The following is a 16,662-nucleotide window of genomic DNA, read 5'->3' on the forward strand; positions in this document are numbered from 1 at the left end:
ATGCTATTGCTGTTAGGTTTTCTTAAAAGGGAAGGTGGGGGTTAAAGAAAGATGGGGTGGGGGGGGCTCTACAGCAACACAGGTATATTGCAAAAACCTGCAGAGATGGGGGAGCAGCTTAACGCCAGAGCCTACCGTTCACAGGCTGGGGACTTACAGGTATGGGCAGAAGGGGTCTGGGCTGTCTGGTTCACTGCCCAGCAGGATATTGATAAGATGTTCCTATGATCAGGTGGTTTGGCCCCTTTTTCCGGTTGCAGGGTATGATAGGGATGTTCCTTCAGTCGGGCCTTTGCTTAGCAGGGTATGATAAGGATGTTCTTGTGCACTGTGGTCAGGTGGTTAGGCAGGATGTTTCTCACAGCCCAAACTCCCGTGGAATGTGTTACTTTGACGAAGGTCTGCAAAATGGTGGGGGGAGTTACAAAATGGTGCAGTTTGGACTAACAATTGCCAAATGAAAGGGAATTTTATTTTGAAGCTAGAGAACTGGAAGGATAACTTGGGGGAAGAGGGTTCTTTGGAGAAAAGTGGGTCCAAGAGGAATCTACAAAGTGTAAAAATGGGAAGCTTTTGAGAGCTAAGCCAGCATGAGGGGATTGGTATCCAGTACCCTGTAACAAGTGAGAAAGTGTTTAAAAAACAAGGTCCTCACCACTGTGAAAGTGAAAACAACCTATAGGATGGAAGAAAATTTGTGCAAATCATATATATATACATATATGACTTACAACTGGACTATATAAAGAACTCTTACAATTTAATAACGAGAAGTCAAATAATCCAATCTTTAAAAAATGAGCAAAGGATCTGAATAGACATTTAACCAAAGATGATATACAAGCGGTTAATAAGCACAGAAAATATAAAATGATGCTCAACATCATTACTCATTAGAAAAACACAAGTTGAAACCATAATTAGGTACCATTTCAAATCCTCTTGACTGGCTACAATAAAAATGGCAGACAATAATAAGTATTGATGAGACTGTGGAGAAATCAGAACCCTCAAACATATCTGGCGGTTATGTAAAATGATATAGCTCCTTTGGAAAACAGTCTGGCAGTTCCTCAAAAGGCTAGAGTTACCATATAACCCAGTAATTCTACTCTCAGGTATACACCCAACAGAAATAAAAACATGTATGTATACACAAAAATCTGTACACAAAACATTCATAGAAGAAATATTACTAACAGCCAAAAAAATGAAAACGACCCAAATGTTCATCAATGAATGGATAAAATGTGATATATCCACACAGTGGAATTAGGCTATAAAAAGGAATGACGTACTCATACATTCTACAACATGGCTGAACCTTGAAAACACACTAAGTGAAAGCCCGTTACAAAAGGCCACATATTGTATTATCCTATCTTTGTGAAATGTCCAAAATAAGCAAATTTATGGGGACGGAAAATAGATTAGTAATTGCTTATGGCTGGTGGGGTAAGGTTAATGGGGGAGGTGGTGACTGCTGAGGGTAAAGAGTTTCTTTTTGGGGTGATGCAAATGTTCTAAACTTGACTGTGGTAAGGGTTGCACAATTCTGTAAATGGGTGAACTCTACTGAATGTAAATTACATCTCAATAAAGCTCTTAAAAAGGAAAAAGAAAAGGTTCCCCGATTGGTATTTTCCACAGCAGTTAATAATTAGAAGGCAGCTCTTTAAGTAGGAAATTTAGGAGTAGCCAACAGATGCTCCAAACAGTTAAATTTGTAAACAGGCAACATCTGAACTGGATGCTATGCTAAAGGTTTGGGGATCTGGCGTGAGTGGCGGTGGATACCAAATAACATGGATAGTCTTTGCCCTAACTGCAGGAATGATTTAATGAAGAAAACAAACACCTAAAAATAGTAAAAAATGAGTAAGTGAAAAATGATGGATACGGAGCAGATAACCAATGCAGCGGCATGAAAAACAACTTTCGATTCACTGGAGTAAATTCTGGTCCTGGACAGACAGGAGGTTGTGGGGATCAGAGATCGAGATCAGTGGGGGAAGGAGCGCTTCACGTTCAGGGGCCCATGAGTTGAACAATTCGGACAAAAGAGGTTTAGCTGGAGATAAGGAGTGAGAGTACAGTTCTATCTAAGGGACACAGCTCCGGGTGTGCCATTTTCCATTTCGTACGAGTCTCTTAGAAACAAAATGCTACAAATTCAACAGACTAAAGTAGTCTTTCAAAGTAAAGTTAAAATCACACTGAATTACTATCTCTAATGACTGAGTTCATTAAGCGCAATAATTGCACTTACAGGTTTTGTAACTAAAAAGGAAAAATGTGTTTCTTGTGGCAATGAATACTCCAAGAACAACTTGGCTCTCCGCACAGGCTTGGACATTAAAGCGCCGAAGAAGTCCCAAGGTGGACATCGGACAACGAACGTACCTCAAGTCAACCGAGGGAAGCGAAGACGCGAAGGCATCCCGGGGACTGCATTTTTGCAGGTAAACCCGGGCTAGGCGCTCCCGCCGGGAGGTTGGCTATTGCCCGAATGCGGAGGCAGAAAAGCTGCGGCGTCCCAACAACAAGCTCACCGTGGCCCCGCCCGGGCGAGCTCTCGGTTTCCATGGCTAACGTCAACTCCGGCGACCGCCACCCGGAGCTGAACAGAGCGCGTGCGCGCTCAGGACCTGGCCGGCGCCCGGCTGGCCTCGCTGCCCCGGTCTATGCTCGCTCCGGAGGCGGGCCCTGCCGTACAGCAGGCTTGGCCTAAAGGAAGCAGGGAAATAGCGCGCTTCGTTCGCGCCAAGCTTAGGCCAACATTTGCCTGGCCAGGGACGACGGGAGTCGCTCATGCTCTGGTCTGGCACTGGGCCTAGGAGAAGCACCAGCGGCGAGAGCGGGGACGCCCTGAACTTTCCACTGGGCCGGGCCTTTACGCAGGAGCGTCGTTGCCCTGGTGACGTGACGTCCTTCCTCAGGATTGTGCGCCGGGGTCGGAGAACAGAAGTGCAACCGCCATTTTGCGCATGAGTTCCCCAGAGGTCGGGTCAGGTTGTCTTAACGCAAGCAGAGGGGTGTGGCAGGGCTCCAACCGCTCGGGGTCCCGCGACTTCCATTAATGAATTCGCACACTGGCCCTCACCACTCAACACACCGACGGTAATGAATGTTTTTTGAGTGATACTACATGCAACCTATTCGGCTTGGACGATTGGGGGACTGCATATACGTGATCACTATCGCTTCAGTTTGTGGCCGCGTCTTAAAATACAAGGAACCAACATGTCCATCATATAAACGTGTTATTAAGATATTAGTAAAACAAGGCAGAGTTCCGGCGTTCCAATTAAAAGGCCGTGGCTGATTCTTATTAGTGTGGCGGGAATCTTTACAGCCTGGCCGCAAAGACCCCAATTAAGGCTAGTTAAAAAGTTATCCCTACATCCAGGGCTCACCTCCCCCATTCTCCACGAAATATGAGCCCCCTTCTCCCCACCAAGTTCTGGAAGCGTTCCAGATTGCCAATTGGGAGTCCTCAACACGGCCCCGGAGAGCATTAACAATAATTGGTCTCAGCTGATTTAGAGGCTAGTGTAAGGGAATTTTGAAGCTAACTTGTCGGTATCAAGGTACCCGCAACTCCCCCATGTGATTGGTTAGATACTGTAGCAGTTCTGCACACTTCAGAGTCCAAGATGACTTGTGGACTGTGTTGTTTGGATCCCCATTCCTCAAAACTATAAACGCGGCCTTAATTTTTTTTTTTTTTTTTTTTTTTAGTTCTTGGCTCTTGGCTATCCTGGAAATGATGACTTTGTATTTAAGTATTCAGGTTTTCAGGTCATAATAGAAAAATAATTACTGTGTGAATAGTAAAAGAAAGCCAAAGTTGTATTTATTTATTTATTTTTAAGATATTCTGTTCAGAGGAAAAGTGTAGTTTGTTGAAAGCGTGTGGAAGAAAACCCGGGATATACATATACTTGTCTTCAAGGACTTAATTTGCAGGTAGACCCTTTCATAGTTTGGTGTCTTCACGATTTGATAGAATATGGGAAAATGTGCTGTTGGTCCATCCTAAGTTTTTCTCATTGAAACTCACTTATTGCGGGTCAGAGTACCACATTAAGCATCTTGGAAGCACCAGTTACCGCTAAGAAGTCTGTTTCATGTGGTTAAGAGTAGAGGCTCCAGAGTCAGGAACTCTGGGTTGAAACCCTGGCACCACTGCTCACTACTTGTGTGATCCTGAGGTTATGTAATTTCTCTAGTGCTCAGTTTCCGCATATCTTGTAAAATAAGGCAAACAATAGAACTTAACCCACAGAGAGTTATGTCATTGGATTAAATCAAATAATTGTAAATTGCTTAGCAGAGTAAATGGCACAGCATAAATGCTTAGTAAGGATGAGCTATTATCTTTATGTAGAGGGTGTATTTATGCTTGTTCTTCTCATGGCCTTTGGGTATGACCCAACCAGAATTAACATGTTTATTGTTGAAATATCTGCTGTTTTTCAAATATATTTGAACATCACACTTTCTTAGAATAAAATTAGTAGAGCATATGGTAGAAGCCCTTTGGTTAGCTGTGTATAAAATATTCATTCAGCATTTATTGAAATAGTGAAGGGAATAGTGGTTCCTATTTGTCAGGAACTACACTAATTGCTGTAGAAAGTCAAATAAAACATGATCCTTAAGGAATTTATCAAAACGTAACTTGGACATCAAGGATATAACTTGAACAACAGGACATCAGTAATTACAGTGTGTGTGATAAACAGGTATGCGCTGAAGTTCAGAAACAAAGTGGGACACATAATTCTGGGGAAATTAAGGATAGTTGCAATCCGTTTTTAAAGGGTGAGTAGACAGCTGGGCCAGGTGTGGTGGCTCATGCCTGCAATCCTAGCACTTTGGGAGGCTGAGGTAGGAGGATCGCTTGAGCCTAGCAGTTCGAGGCCAGCCTGGGCAACATGATGAAACCCTGTCTCTACAAAAGATACAAAAAATTAGCTGGATGTGGTTGTGTGCGCCTGTGGTCCCAGCTACTCTGAGGCTGAGGTAAGAGATTGTTGCAGTGAGCCAAAATCACCCCACTGCACTCCAATCTGGACAACAGAGTGAGATCTTGTCTCAAAAAAAAAAAAAAAAAAAAAAAAAAAAAAGAGTTAGCTGGGAGAAGAGATATTCCAGGTAGAGGAACATTTATTCTTTAATTCATTTAACACATTTAGAGCATACATAGAATCAGTACTTTGTGTACCTCGTTTAATCTTAACCTCATGAGGTAGCTTATTATTATTTCAAATGTAAGGAATCTGAGCTTGAGAAAAGTAAAATAAGTGATGACATCTGGAGTTGAGTCCATATCTGTATGTCTTCAGAGTTCATATATTTTTCCTGCCCTGCGATTCACATAAAATGAAACAAATAGTGAAAAATCTGGAACTGCTGCTTCAGCCAGAGAAGATGTTTAGTCAGGCATTATCATGACATACATGTTATTGTGTAATGGTAATGCCAGTTTTCAGTTCATACCCAAGTTACTTCTCTTGCTAAAAAATAAAACAAAAACAAAACCCACCCCATAAACCCTCACTCTGCCCTGTTCCCAGAGACCACTGGCCAGAAGTCTCTGAAAATAATCAGAGCTGCAGCACCAAGTATGGGCTAAAGGGGAGGCAAAATCAGGCCCACAGTTCCGGGTGCCTTTAAAGAAGCACAGGAGGAATAATAGCTTTGGGAAGAAAGATAATGAATCTACTTTGAGACCTGTGTGTAAGGGATTGATGGGATATGCAGGTGCCTACGACCAGTTGGAAATACAGAATAGGACCTATATTACATATTGACCTTGGGAGAGAAGTTAAGACATAGAATATTCTATATTTTTTTAAAAAAAAAAGATAGTTGCAGTAATAAGATTGGAAAAGAATGCCAAAGTTTATATTTTAATGGGACGAGAAGAAAACTGAAGAAGAAAAGGACTATAAAATAAAAAGATTGACTTGTTATATGGCTTATTGAAAGTCACTGTATCATAGATCATGATATGCATCAAAGATCATGTGAAAGAGCATGTGGTGGGTAGAAATTTTAGAGTGTCTCAGCATGTTCGTGAGATTTGGGTTGGGCAAGTTATGAGTTATGAGAATATTGAAGACAGGAAGCACCCAATGGTTAATTACAATGTTTCATATTGAAATTTCCTTTAATATAGAAACTTTCATATCCCATAAACATTCATAAATAGAACCATCAAATAAACAATATATAATGTAATCATAGCTTTGCCATTGGTTGGTCTCAAACTTTACTCTAAGATACAATATGTGTCTTTTAAGTTCCAGTACTGAAAAATTTACAGTAATTACTGATGGGGAGTGTATGATAAAGATAGTTTCAAATTTTGGTTATGATAAAGAATTTTTAGTTTTCCTGTATAACTGTTAAATTTCACTATTATTCCACATCAATAACTTCACAGATGAGACTTCATTTTAGGGGTGTTCCAATGGATATTATTTTGGAACATTGTAACTACTGGAAACTTATTTTGGATAATCGTTTAAAAAAACAGGTGTTTAAGAAAGAACACAGTAGAATTATTAGTGGACTGGAAATCAGTAAATTGAAATATTCAAAAAGCAAGACTTTAATTTTTTAAATTATGTTACAATTTGTAAAAATTTTTAACTTCACCGAAAGATCAAATTTTAATGGTAACAAAACTGTAAATGTCTGTCATGCCGGACCCCATTCACTTCAGTATGGATGGCACCAGGTTCAAGAGGCCAAATAGAGACCCAGAGCCAGCAAATGAGATACTGGGTTTGTTGAAGGGAACTTATGTACAGAGCAGTACAGTGGCAGTGGGCTGGACAGGAGAAGTACCACCATGTGCAGAAAGCATGCAGTTTAGATAGTGCTTGCACTTAACACCCTCCCCCTAGCAACCTCCATCTGGCAACCTTCATTTGACCCAAAACAAAGGACCTCAATCTTCTGTAAGGCCCACGTTCCACAGGATGGGATGGGGCTCAGATGTTCTCATAGATAAGGATGAATCTCTGGGTTGGCCATGATGGGAAGATCGAACCTACATTGAGGTGTGTCTGCCATACAGGGTCATTCTCAGGATATGTTTATGTTTTGCTGTCTGGTGTGTCTGCCATACACCATCCACAGGCATACTTAACAATTTGATTCTACAAAAATTAAATTACACACATCTGAATTAAGTACAATCATTCTCCTTTATTTTTGCAAACATTATTGATAGTTGATGATGCAGATTTCATAGTCTTTCTCCCAGCATTTTACACTAGATTGGAGCATCAGTTAACTTACTGACAGTAACCAAGGATATGATGCCTTATTAATTTCTAAAGCTATAACTGAAGTTAGCAACCTCAAGTAGATGCCCCTTTCCTGGCATTTGCCTGCCAAGTTCTCCATTTATAAATGTACTAACCATTTAGAATTTTGTGAAAATTATCTTCACTTTCCTTTTGAATGAATATGTAAATGGAAGTGCCATGTGCAAGTTAACTGAGAGAATTTCTACTGAGTAGGAAAGTTATGATTACATAAGAGTAGGGGGGAAAAGTTAGGTGTAATTTGCCTAATGTTGGAGGAAAGCCTGTTGACCCCTCTGCAATCTTTCCAGCCTCATTATACTGTTGAGTGGAAAAGTCCACATTTGTTACAATTACTTCCTGCAGTTTACATTGTGATGCTCTCTTTAGGTTAATATATTTTAAAACACAAAAACTAGAGGTTACTCATATTAAATAATTATTTATGGGAAATGAAACCACCTTTAGCAAATACAGTTTATGCATAAAGTAACAAAAACCAGTTTTGGTGGGATGGTAGATTAGAGGTACATTTTTGAAACTTAGCTTGGCTGTGTTTAACAAAATTTAAAATGCAGTTCCCTTGACACAGAATTTCATTTAAATGTATTGAACCTATTCCTTATTGAAGACTGTTCAGTGTTTTTGCTATTACAGGTGTTTGTACTAGAAAATTTGTAATATCAAAAAAGCACAAAACAGTCTTCAATAGGGGACTGATTATGTAAAAAGATTATGTAAAAAGGAGATATATTGGCATGTACATCTATGCAAAGATGTCCAACTTACATTAATTAAAACAATTAAAAATTATGATTTGCATGGTATGATTTTATGTTAAACTGGATGTAAGCATGAGCATGTTTTACATATGCATATTTCTGAAGGACATATAAGAAACAACAGACCTTAACCTCAAGAGATTAACTGGGATTTGACTGGAGGGGGAACTTTCACATTTTACCTTATACTCTTTTGTGCTGTTAATACATTTTTAAATAATATATATTATTTTATAATCTTTAAATAATAAAAAAATTAAAAACAAAAGCATTAAATTGGCTGCAATACTCCTACCCTCCAAAAAACTCACCAAGCCGTTAAGTGATTTAGCCACTGTATAACCAGTATAGAGGTGTAGTGGATTTTTGTTTTTATAATAGTACCTTTATCCAGAATATATTTGGAAAAATTGTTGTTTTTCTGAATAAAGAAATTAAAGTATTGATGCTTTCATAGGAAGACAAGTGCCATATTATTTTTTAAAGTTGTATTACAGTTGAAAATTACTGTAATTTATTTGGTATATTGGTAAATTTTGAGCTTTGATAATCAGACAGTGGGATACTAGACCGCTGTAGTATTAGATTAATAGGTCATCTTTTGAAATCTTTAAAATTAGTTCATTTTATATAGTAAATGAGAACATTTACTGAATTTATGTATACATTCTGAAGCTTGTTTGATTTTTTCAAATGTTGTCTATAAAATATAAATTTTAGCATATGTGTCGAAATATGTTAGTGTATATATACAGATATGTATATCTACAAAAATTTGTACAAATGTAAAGTATATGTTATATATAACATGCAAAATAAAATATACTCTATTTTGTTGAATCAGCAATGACTAAGTATTACTGTAGGAAATTTTTAGATGTGGTTTCTTTTTAACAGTATAGTTTTGAAGTGTAATCATTTTAATAACATTTATGCTGGTACTTTAAAATATTTTTATTTTACCAGAGCTGTGTTTTAGACTCTTAGTTTAAATTAAAACCAATATATAGAAATAAATATTAGAATAATTATTAATCCCATGGAATTTAAAAAATTCTGTTATTTATGAATTCCAAGCCAAATATCTGATTCATGTTTTTATTACATATCAGTTTTACTCCTATAAGACTTTGTAATTGGTAGAAAATTCATACACATTTAAAGAGCAGTATGCACAAAAGAGATGCATATACTAGTAGAGATAACCATGTAGTAAGAAACAATGGATGTTTTTATTTGTGACTTTTATATAAAACTAGCCTATGGATCATTTTCCCTGTGAACTTTTTCCCTGATAATTTTTCTCCTGACATCATAATAATGAAAATAATAAAATTTTAGAGGCAAGCTTTAAGAGCATGTATGCCCTGCCTAATACAGCTAATAAAACCAAAAAACTTACCCATACTATGTACTGCAAAAATTCAATGACAGTTTTTTTATTTTGAGTGGTCAAATTCGTGTAGAAGCATACACCCTGAATTGCACAATTCAGTATCCCTGGGCAACTTGTTTCTGTATCATTCATATTCCCAAATGTACTCTGGGCTGTAAGAGTGGGCTGTGAAAACCTAAAAGTTATATTTACTCTTACGAAAAGACTTCCTTTTTTTATGTTTGCCTTCTTTCCCCATGTACAAATTCTTTAAAAATACAGTACATCTTAAAAGTACTAACCTGAATATAGTGTGGACTCTTCTAGAATTTTTATTCCACTTTCTTCTGATGCACAGAATGAATAGTATTTGCTTTATAAGTCAGTAAACAATCTTTAAGAACAAGGAAGGCCTGAAGCCCATTTCCCTTTCTTTTGATTATATCCAAATACCCCATCCACTGATGCCTCCTTCCAAAGACAATGGAATGATTCCTTCCTTTCATAAGCAAAAGCAGCCCTACTTAAGAAGACTCTGAAATATGTTGTCCTCTTTGCATGATCTCCATTTACTAGACCAGTTATTTTCCTCATTCCTCGTCAAAGCATGAACTCTATAACTGATTAAGAAAACAGTGTTCTTAGTGTGAAAGAAAAAGATAATGATGTTCATAAGGTGATGGAAAGCATATTTAACAAGAAATAATGAGATCTGAATTACCATTTGAGCTCTGCAAGAAACTTGGTAATTTTCTTTTGGGCAAGTCAGTCTCTAGGTTTCCTTTTCTCCTCAGTGATATTAAGGATCGGTCTGTCTCTAAATTTTCATGTAACTGTATATTTCTACTTCTATATTATTTTTCTGTTAGTTTTATCATGCTATTGGTGGAAATAAAGATAGTCTATACAATTTTATTTTTTATGCAAATACATTTTTAAAAGTGCGTAAATTTTTTAAATAACATACTTAAACATAAGAGTGAGGTTTATGCTAAGCAGACCTAAACAAAACATGACTATCATTAGAAAACTAACTCTCTTTACTTCAGTATTGACCGCTTTTCTTGGGACAGTGATTTCTGTGAATATTAGCATCAGGTAATGTGTCACCTTAATCAGTATTCATTAAGTACCAACAGTTTACCTTCTGAGGGCTCTTTCTTTAAGGTCAGTTAAGTAAAAATGTTAAAGCCAGTTATTATGAGGATTTCTGCCATGTAATAGTCAAATTATTTTATACTTTGCCTCTTTTTGATTAAAAGTAGTAGTCAAAGATGTTGAAGCCCTCAAAGGTGATTTTGAACATGAAGTGCTGGAGCTACCCAGGCAGCAATCAGAAACAATTAGGAAAAATGTGCCAAATGCTTCATTCTTTCTCTAGGCTGCATGGCAAATTACATTTAATATTTCAGGCTTGTTGCATTTTAAAATAAGGCCTCCAACTAAGCAATTTTCAAGACAACTCCAATCAAAAGATATTTCTTAAAATTTTCTTATTGCCATAGAAATGAAAAGAGTGATTGTCTATGTTGATTAGCCTTGAAGATTGCTTTGGGAAAAATTTGATAATTCTAGTACCATTACCATTATAATTTACAATCTGTAAAGAATTGAATACTACATTGACTACCAGGATAGTTTAAGGCTTCCTTTTTATCTCCTAATTTTATTCTACTACCTTAACATAAAGAAATCCTTGTAATATGTATTTAATGCATATATAATTTATTTTTATCATGATTCTTGAAAATTATTCTCAATTAGATCAAACAAAAATCAGCCATAGAGCATAATAAATATGCCTGAAATATTTATTGATGCCTACTATGTGCCAAATTTTGTGCTAATCAACTTGGCAGATAGAGATGAAAAAGAAAGATTTAACTTCAAAGAGCTTTCAGCTTAATGGGTAGGAAATTCACAATAAAAAGAAACGAACAAAATAAGAAAAATTTAGAGCCAATTGCATTTCAGTTATGATGAGTTGTGTATGGTTGATACAATTTCATTTTCTTATACCAAATGCTAAATAGAGGTTACAGTTACCTGATATGGCAAAACCTGGCAAGTTAGAAAAGTGCTCCCACAATAATGCTTTTATGCTTAGAAAGAAAAATTATAATGGAATGAAATTACATTACACTTGGCAATGTATAGAAAAATGTTTAAATACCAAGAAAGACCTTTATTCTGGCAAGGAGATTCATTTCTTATGGACCTTCTGATTCAAAGACCAAGTTTTTAATTATCTTAAATAGTTTTAAAATAGCTAAAATGTACCAGCTGTCTTAAACTAGAAAACAAAATAAGATTCAGTGATAGTGAGGATTCAGTAACATGGCATTCTCATTTATTCACTCATGAACTCAATTAGTGAACATTTATTGTGTGTTTACTAGGTGATAGACAATTTGTTAGAGGACTAGTGATGAAAGAGTACCAGTACCTCTTGTTATGGGCCCCACTGGTGAGAGTGCTGAAGTAATACACATCTATATGATCACTTTGAAAATAAATGTATTCATATTTATCAGCAACTCTAAAAATGTGCATACTTTTAACTGATTAATACTTTTCTGTGCAAAGGATTCAAAAGAAGTAAAGATTTATGTACATATGTATTGCATGTTTCTAATATTAGAAAATTGGAAGCAACTTGAATGTTCTATAGTTCCATGATTAAGAAAATTATAGTATTTCCCCTTGGTTGACTATAACATAAACATTAGGATGATAATGATAATGGCTTTGTAATGCCATGGAAAATGCTTAGATACATAATATGAAGAAATCAAAATTTTATAAACTATTAAAATTCTATGAAAATATACAAATGACAAAACTTGGAATTTTACAAAATGATAGTTGTATTTGCATGGAGGTGTTCCAGATGATCATCTCATTGTGTTTTTGAAATATCATGTACTATTTAACAATAGTTAATAAAATATTTTAATGTATAAAAGTCCCGAATGGCATACAACCTTTATGCATTGCTGATGAGAATGTAAAGTGGTGTAGCTGCTGTGGAAAACAATATGATGGCTTCTCAAAAAGTTAAACATAAAATTACCGTATGATCCAGCAGTTCCACTTCTAAGATACCCAAAAGAATTAAAAGCAGGAACTCTAATAGATACTCATATACCCATGTTCATAGCAGCATTACTCACAATAGCCAAGAGGCAGAACTAAACCAAGTATTCATTAACAGGTGAATGGATATGCAAAATGTATATACATACAATGGAATATTATTTAGCCTTAATAAGGAAGGAAGTTCTGACACGTGTTGCAACATGGATGATAAACATGTTTTTTTTTTTTGAGACAGGGTCTTGCTCTGTTGTCCAGGCTGGAGTGCAATGGTGGGATGCTCACTGCAGCCTCAACCTCCTGGGCTCAAGCAGTCCTCCCACCACAGCTTTCCAAAGGCCTGGTGTTATAGGCATGAGCCACTGTGCTCAGCCCTGGATGAACCTTGACAACATTATTCTAAGTGAAATAAGGTATTCACAAAATTATTGTACAAATATTGTATGATTACACTTATATGATGTATCTAGAGTAGTCAAATACATAAAGACGGAAATTAAAATGGTGGTTTCCAGGGACTTGGGGGAGGAAGGATGGGGAGTTATTGTTTGATGGGTACAGAATCTCAGTTTTGCAAGATAAAAAGAGGCCTGGAGATGGGTAATAGTGATGGTTGCATATCAATGTGAATGTACTAAATGCCACTAAACTGTGCACTTAAAAATAGTTAAGATGGTAAATTTTATGTGTATTTTACTACAATTTGAAAAATAAAGGTTAAAATGGTAGATTTTATGTTTAGTGTATTTTGCTATAATAATAATTTTTTAAAGTAGTTCAGAAGCTGTGGATGGATTTCTATATATGTATCAGAAGTTGAAAAGGGGACAATTTATAGAGTAAGAGTATAATAGTAGTACAATGAAAAAAAAAAGAAATGCATAAAGCAGTTTCAAAAAGAATTCGGAAGATAAATATCACCAAATTATATTCTGTGTTAAACTGAAATGCGTGATTTGAAATGTTTTGCACAAGTATTTCTCCTGCCTTTTTTTGTCTAAGCTCATAACTATAGGTGGTAGTAGAAAATGTATTGTTAGACTGAAATGAACTTTGAATGTTGTCACAATTTCAGAGGTGAAAGAGATGCTTGCTATATTAGGGTTCTCTAGAGGGCCAGGACTAATAGGATAGATGTATATATAAAGCAGAGTTTATTAAGGAGTATTGACTCACAAGATCACAAGGTGAAATCCCACAATAGGCCATCTGCAAGCTGAGGGGCAAGGAAGCCAGTCCAAGTCCCAAAACCTCAAAAGTAGGGAAGCCGACAGTGCAGTCTTCAGTCTGTGGCCGAAGGTGTAAGTCTAAGAGTCCAAAAGCTGAAGAACTTGGAGTCCAATGTTTGAGGGCAGGAAGCATCTAGCACAGGAGAGAGACAAAGGCAGGAAGACTCCACCAGTCTAGCCACACTGGCAGCTTATTAGATGGTGGCCATCCAGATTGAGGGTGAGTCTACCTCTCCCAGTCCACTGATTCAAATGTTAATCTCCTTTGGCAACACCCTCCTGGACACACCCAAGAACAATACTTTGCATCCTTCAATCCAATTAAGTTGACAGTATTAACCACCACACTTGCTTTAGAGGTAAGACACCACAGGTTCAGATAAATTAAGATTATATGGATATGTAGTGAGAGAGCTGTCTCGAATGGCTAGATTCTAATCTTTTAAAAAATAATGAAACATTCAATTATTTCTTCTCTATTAGGAAATTCCTATATTTTTAAATTTAAAAAATTTATTTCAATAGTTTTGGGGGTAAAGGTAGTTTTGTTACATGGATAAGTTCTTTAGTGGTAAAGGAAATTCTTAAACATGAATTTCCTGTGGTATAGTTTACAGCTATGTCTTTTATTCATGCTTTTGAGGTTTTTTATATTCTCAAGGAATTGTTAACTTCACAGCTGTCTTCTCAAAGCATTGTTCCTTTGATTCTAAGAGAGGTTGCATTGTCTTAGCTTTTAAAAATAATCTACATTATGAATTGTTGTTCAAATATCTTTCCTATCCCACTCTTATCTTGAACTGTATTTCTTCAAATATTTGTAACTGTGGGACTCAAAAAAATGATACTGACCTTATTATCTCCTAGATCTTATGCATTGCACAAAGTCAGAATACTTGGTTGCAAGTGACCGAAATTCAACTCCTCCAAAAAGGATCTATTGGTTCATGTAATTGGAAAGTGCAAGAGTGCATCTTAAGGCAAGAGTGCATCTGGAAACTCAAATACTGCTGTCAAGACTGTCTCTCCAACTCTTTGTTTGCATTGCTTTATTCTTCTAGAGTCTCTCCTAGTGGCAGACAAATGGCTGCCAGACAAACTCAAATCTCCAGTTAAGCAATCGCAATGGAGGAAATAAACCAAATAACTCTCTACCGATGTCCATATCTCAATTTCAGGTTCTGTGTACATGCTCCTATGATTAGCAGCCCCAGCACTAATGCATAGAGGAGATATTTCCCAAAGGATTCTGAAGAAAGGGGGGTGAGAACATTAGGCAGAAAAGAAGAACAATTCCCATAGTCTATTATACCAATGTTTCCCCACTTCATAGTGAAACAACTTTTTAAAAACTTCTGGATACATTACAAATCAATGTTTCTGTCCATTTAAAATCATTTAATGTGCTACATGTTTGTCTCTTTTTAGCTGTGCAGCATTTGAATCCCTGTCCTTTCTGGAATTTGCCACTGTGAGAGTCTTAGTGGGAAGGCAGGCCACATCCCCCATCACAGATGTTAAAAAATACATATGCTTTTATTTATTTTTTTGCTGTGAAGGTATTATTATTGTTATATTTTTTATTATACTTTAGTTCTGGTGCAGGTTTGTTACATAGGTATACATGTGCCATGGTGGTTTGCTGCACCCGTCAATCCATCATCTACATTAGATATTTCTCCTAATGCTATCCCTTGCCCACCACCCCACAACAGGCCCCAGTGTGTGATGCTTCCCTCCCTGTGTCCATGTGTTCTTATTATTCAGTGCCAACTTATGAGTGAGAAAATATGGTGTTTGGTTTTCTGTTCCTGTGTAAGTTTGCTGAGAAGGATGGTTTCCAGTTTCATCCATGTCTCTGCAAAGGACATGAACTCATCCTTTTTTAAGACTGCATAGTATTCCATGGTATACATGTGCCACATTTTCTTTATCAAGTCTGTCAGTGATGGACATTTGGGTTGGTTCCAAGTCTTTGCTATTGTGAACAGTGCTGCAGTAAACATACATGTGCACATGTCTTTATAACAGAATGATTTATAATCCTTTGGGAATATACCCAGTAATGGGATTGCTGGGTCAAATGGTATTTCTGGTTCTAGATCCTTGAAGAATTGCCACACTGTCTTCCACAATGGTTTAACTAATTTACTCTCCCACCAAAAGTGTAAAAGCATTCTTATTTCTCCACATCCTCTCGAGCATCTGTTGTTTCCTGACTTTTTAATGATCACCATTCTAACTGGCATGAGATGGTATCTCATTGTGGTTTTGATTTGCATTTCTCTAATGACCAGTGATGATGAACTTTTTTTCATATGTTTGTTGGCTGCATAAATGTCTTCTTTTGAGAAGTGTCTGTTCATATCCTTCACCCACTTTCTGATGGCGTTGTTTTTTTCTTGTAAATTTTTGTAAGTTCCTTGTAGATTCTGGATATTAGCCCTTTGTCAGATGGATAGATTGCAAAAATTTTCTCCCATTCTGTAGGTTCCCTGTTTACACTGATGATAGTTTCTCTTGCTGTGCAGAAACTCTTTAATTTAATTAGATCCCATTAGTCAATTTTGGCTTTTGTTGCCATTGCTTTTGGTTTTTAAGTCATGAAGTCTTTGCCCATGCCTATGCCCTGAATGGTACTGCCTAGGTTTTCTTCTAGGGTTTTTATGGTTTTAGGTCCTATGTTTAAGTCTTTAATCCATCTTGAGTTAATTTTTGTATAAGGTGTAAGGAAGGGGTCCAGTTTTTGTTTTCTGCATATGGCTAGCCAGTTTTCCCAACACTGTTTATTTAATAGGGAATCCTTTCCCCCATTGCTTGTTTTTGTCCGGTTTGTCAAAGATCAGATGGTTGTA

At 36.7% G+C, this 16,662-nt stretch overlaps 1 protein-coding gene and 1 long non-coding RNA gene across 9 annotated transcripts in view; one reads left to right on the top strand and one right to left on the bottom strand.

Annotated features, from left to right (window-relative positions):
• Positions 1-2,895, bottom strand: part of PCNX4 (pecanex 4) — a 54,002-nt gene extending 51,107 nt beyond the window's left edge. For 6 of the 8 annotated variants that reach the window (XR_004185393.1, XR_002523645.2, XM_031669134.1 and 3 more), the window contains exon 1: positions 2,404-2,515. The gene's annotated coding sequence lies outside the window, so the exon portion shown is untranslated. Of the gene's footprint in view, positions 1-2,403 lie in introns of all 8 variants that reach the window. The other 2 variants (XM_003901883.4, XM_017961216.3) reach the window with 2 other exon arrangements.
• Positions 2,896-2,987: 92 nt separating this feature from the next.
• LOC108586887 lies at positions 2,988-15,350 on the top strand. The gene is made up of 2 exons (XR_001904840.2): positions 2,988-3,120; positions 14,675-15,350. It is a non-coding gene; the product is annotated as an uncharacterized LOC108586887 (long non-coding RNA).
• Positions 15,351-16,662: the final 1,312 nt, after the last annotated feature.

This window comes from Papio anubis, chromosome 7 (assembly GCF_008728515.1).
Source record: "Papio anubis isolate 15944 chromosome 7, Panubis1.0, whole genome shotgun sequence".
Lineage (NCBI taxonomy): Eukaryota > Metazoa > Chordata > Mammalia > Primates > Cercopithecidae > Papio > Papio anubis.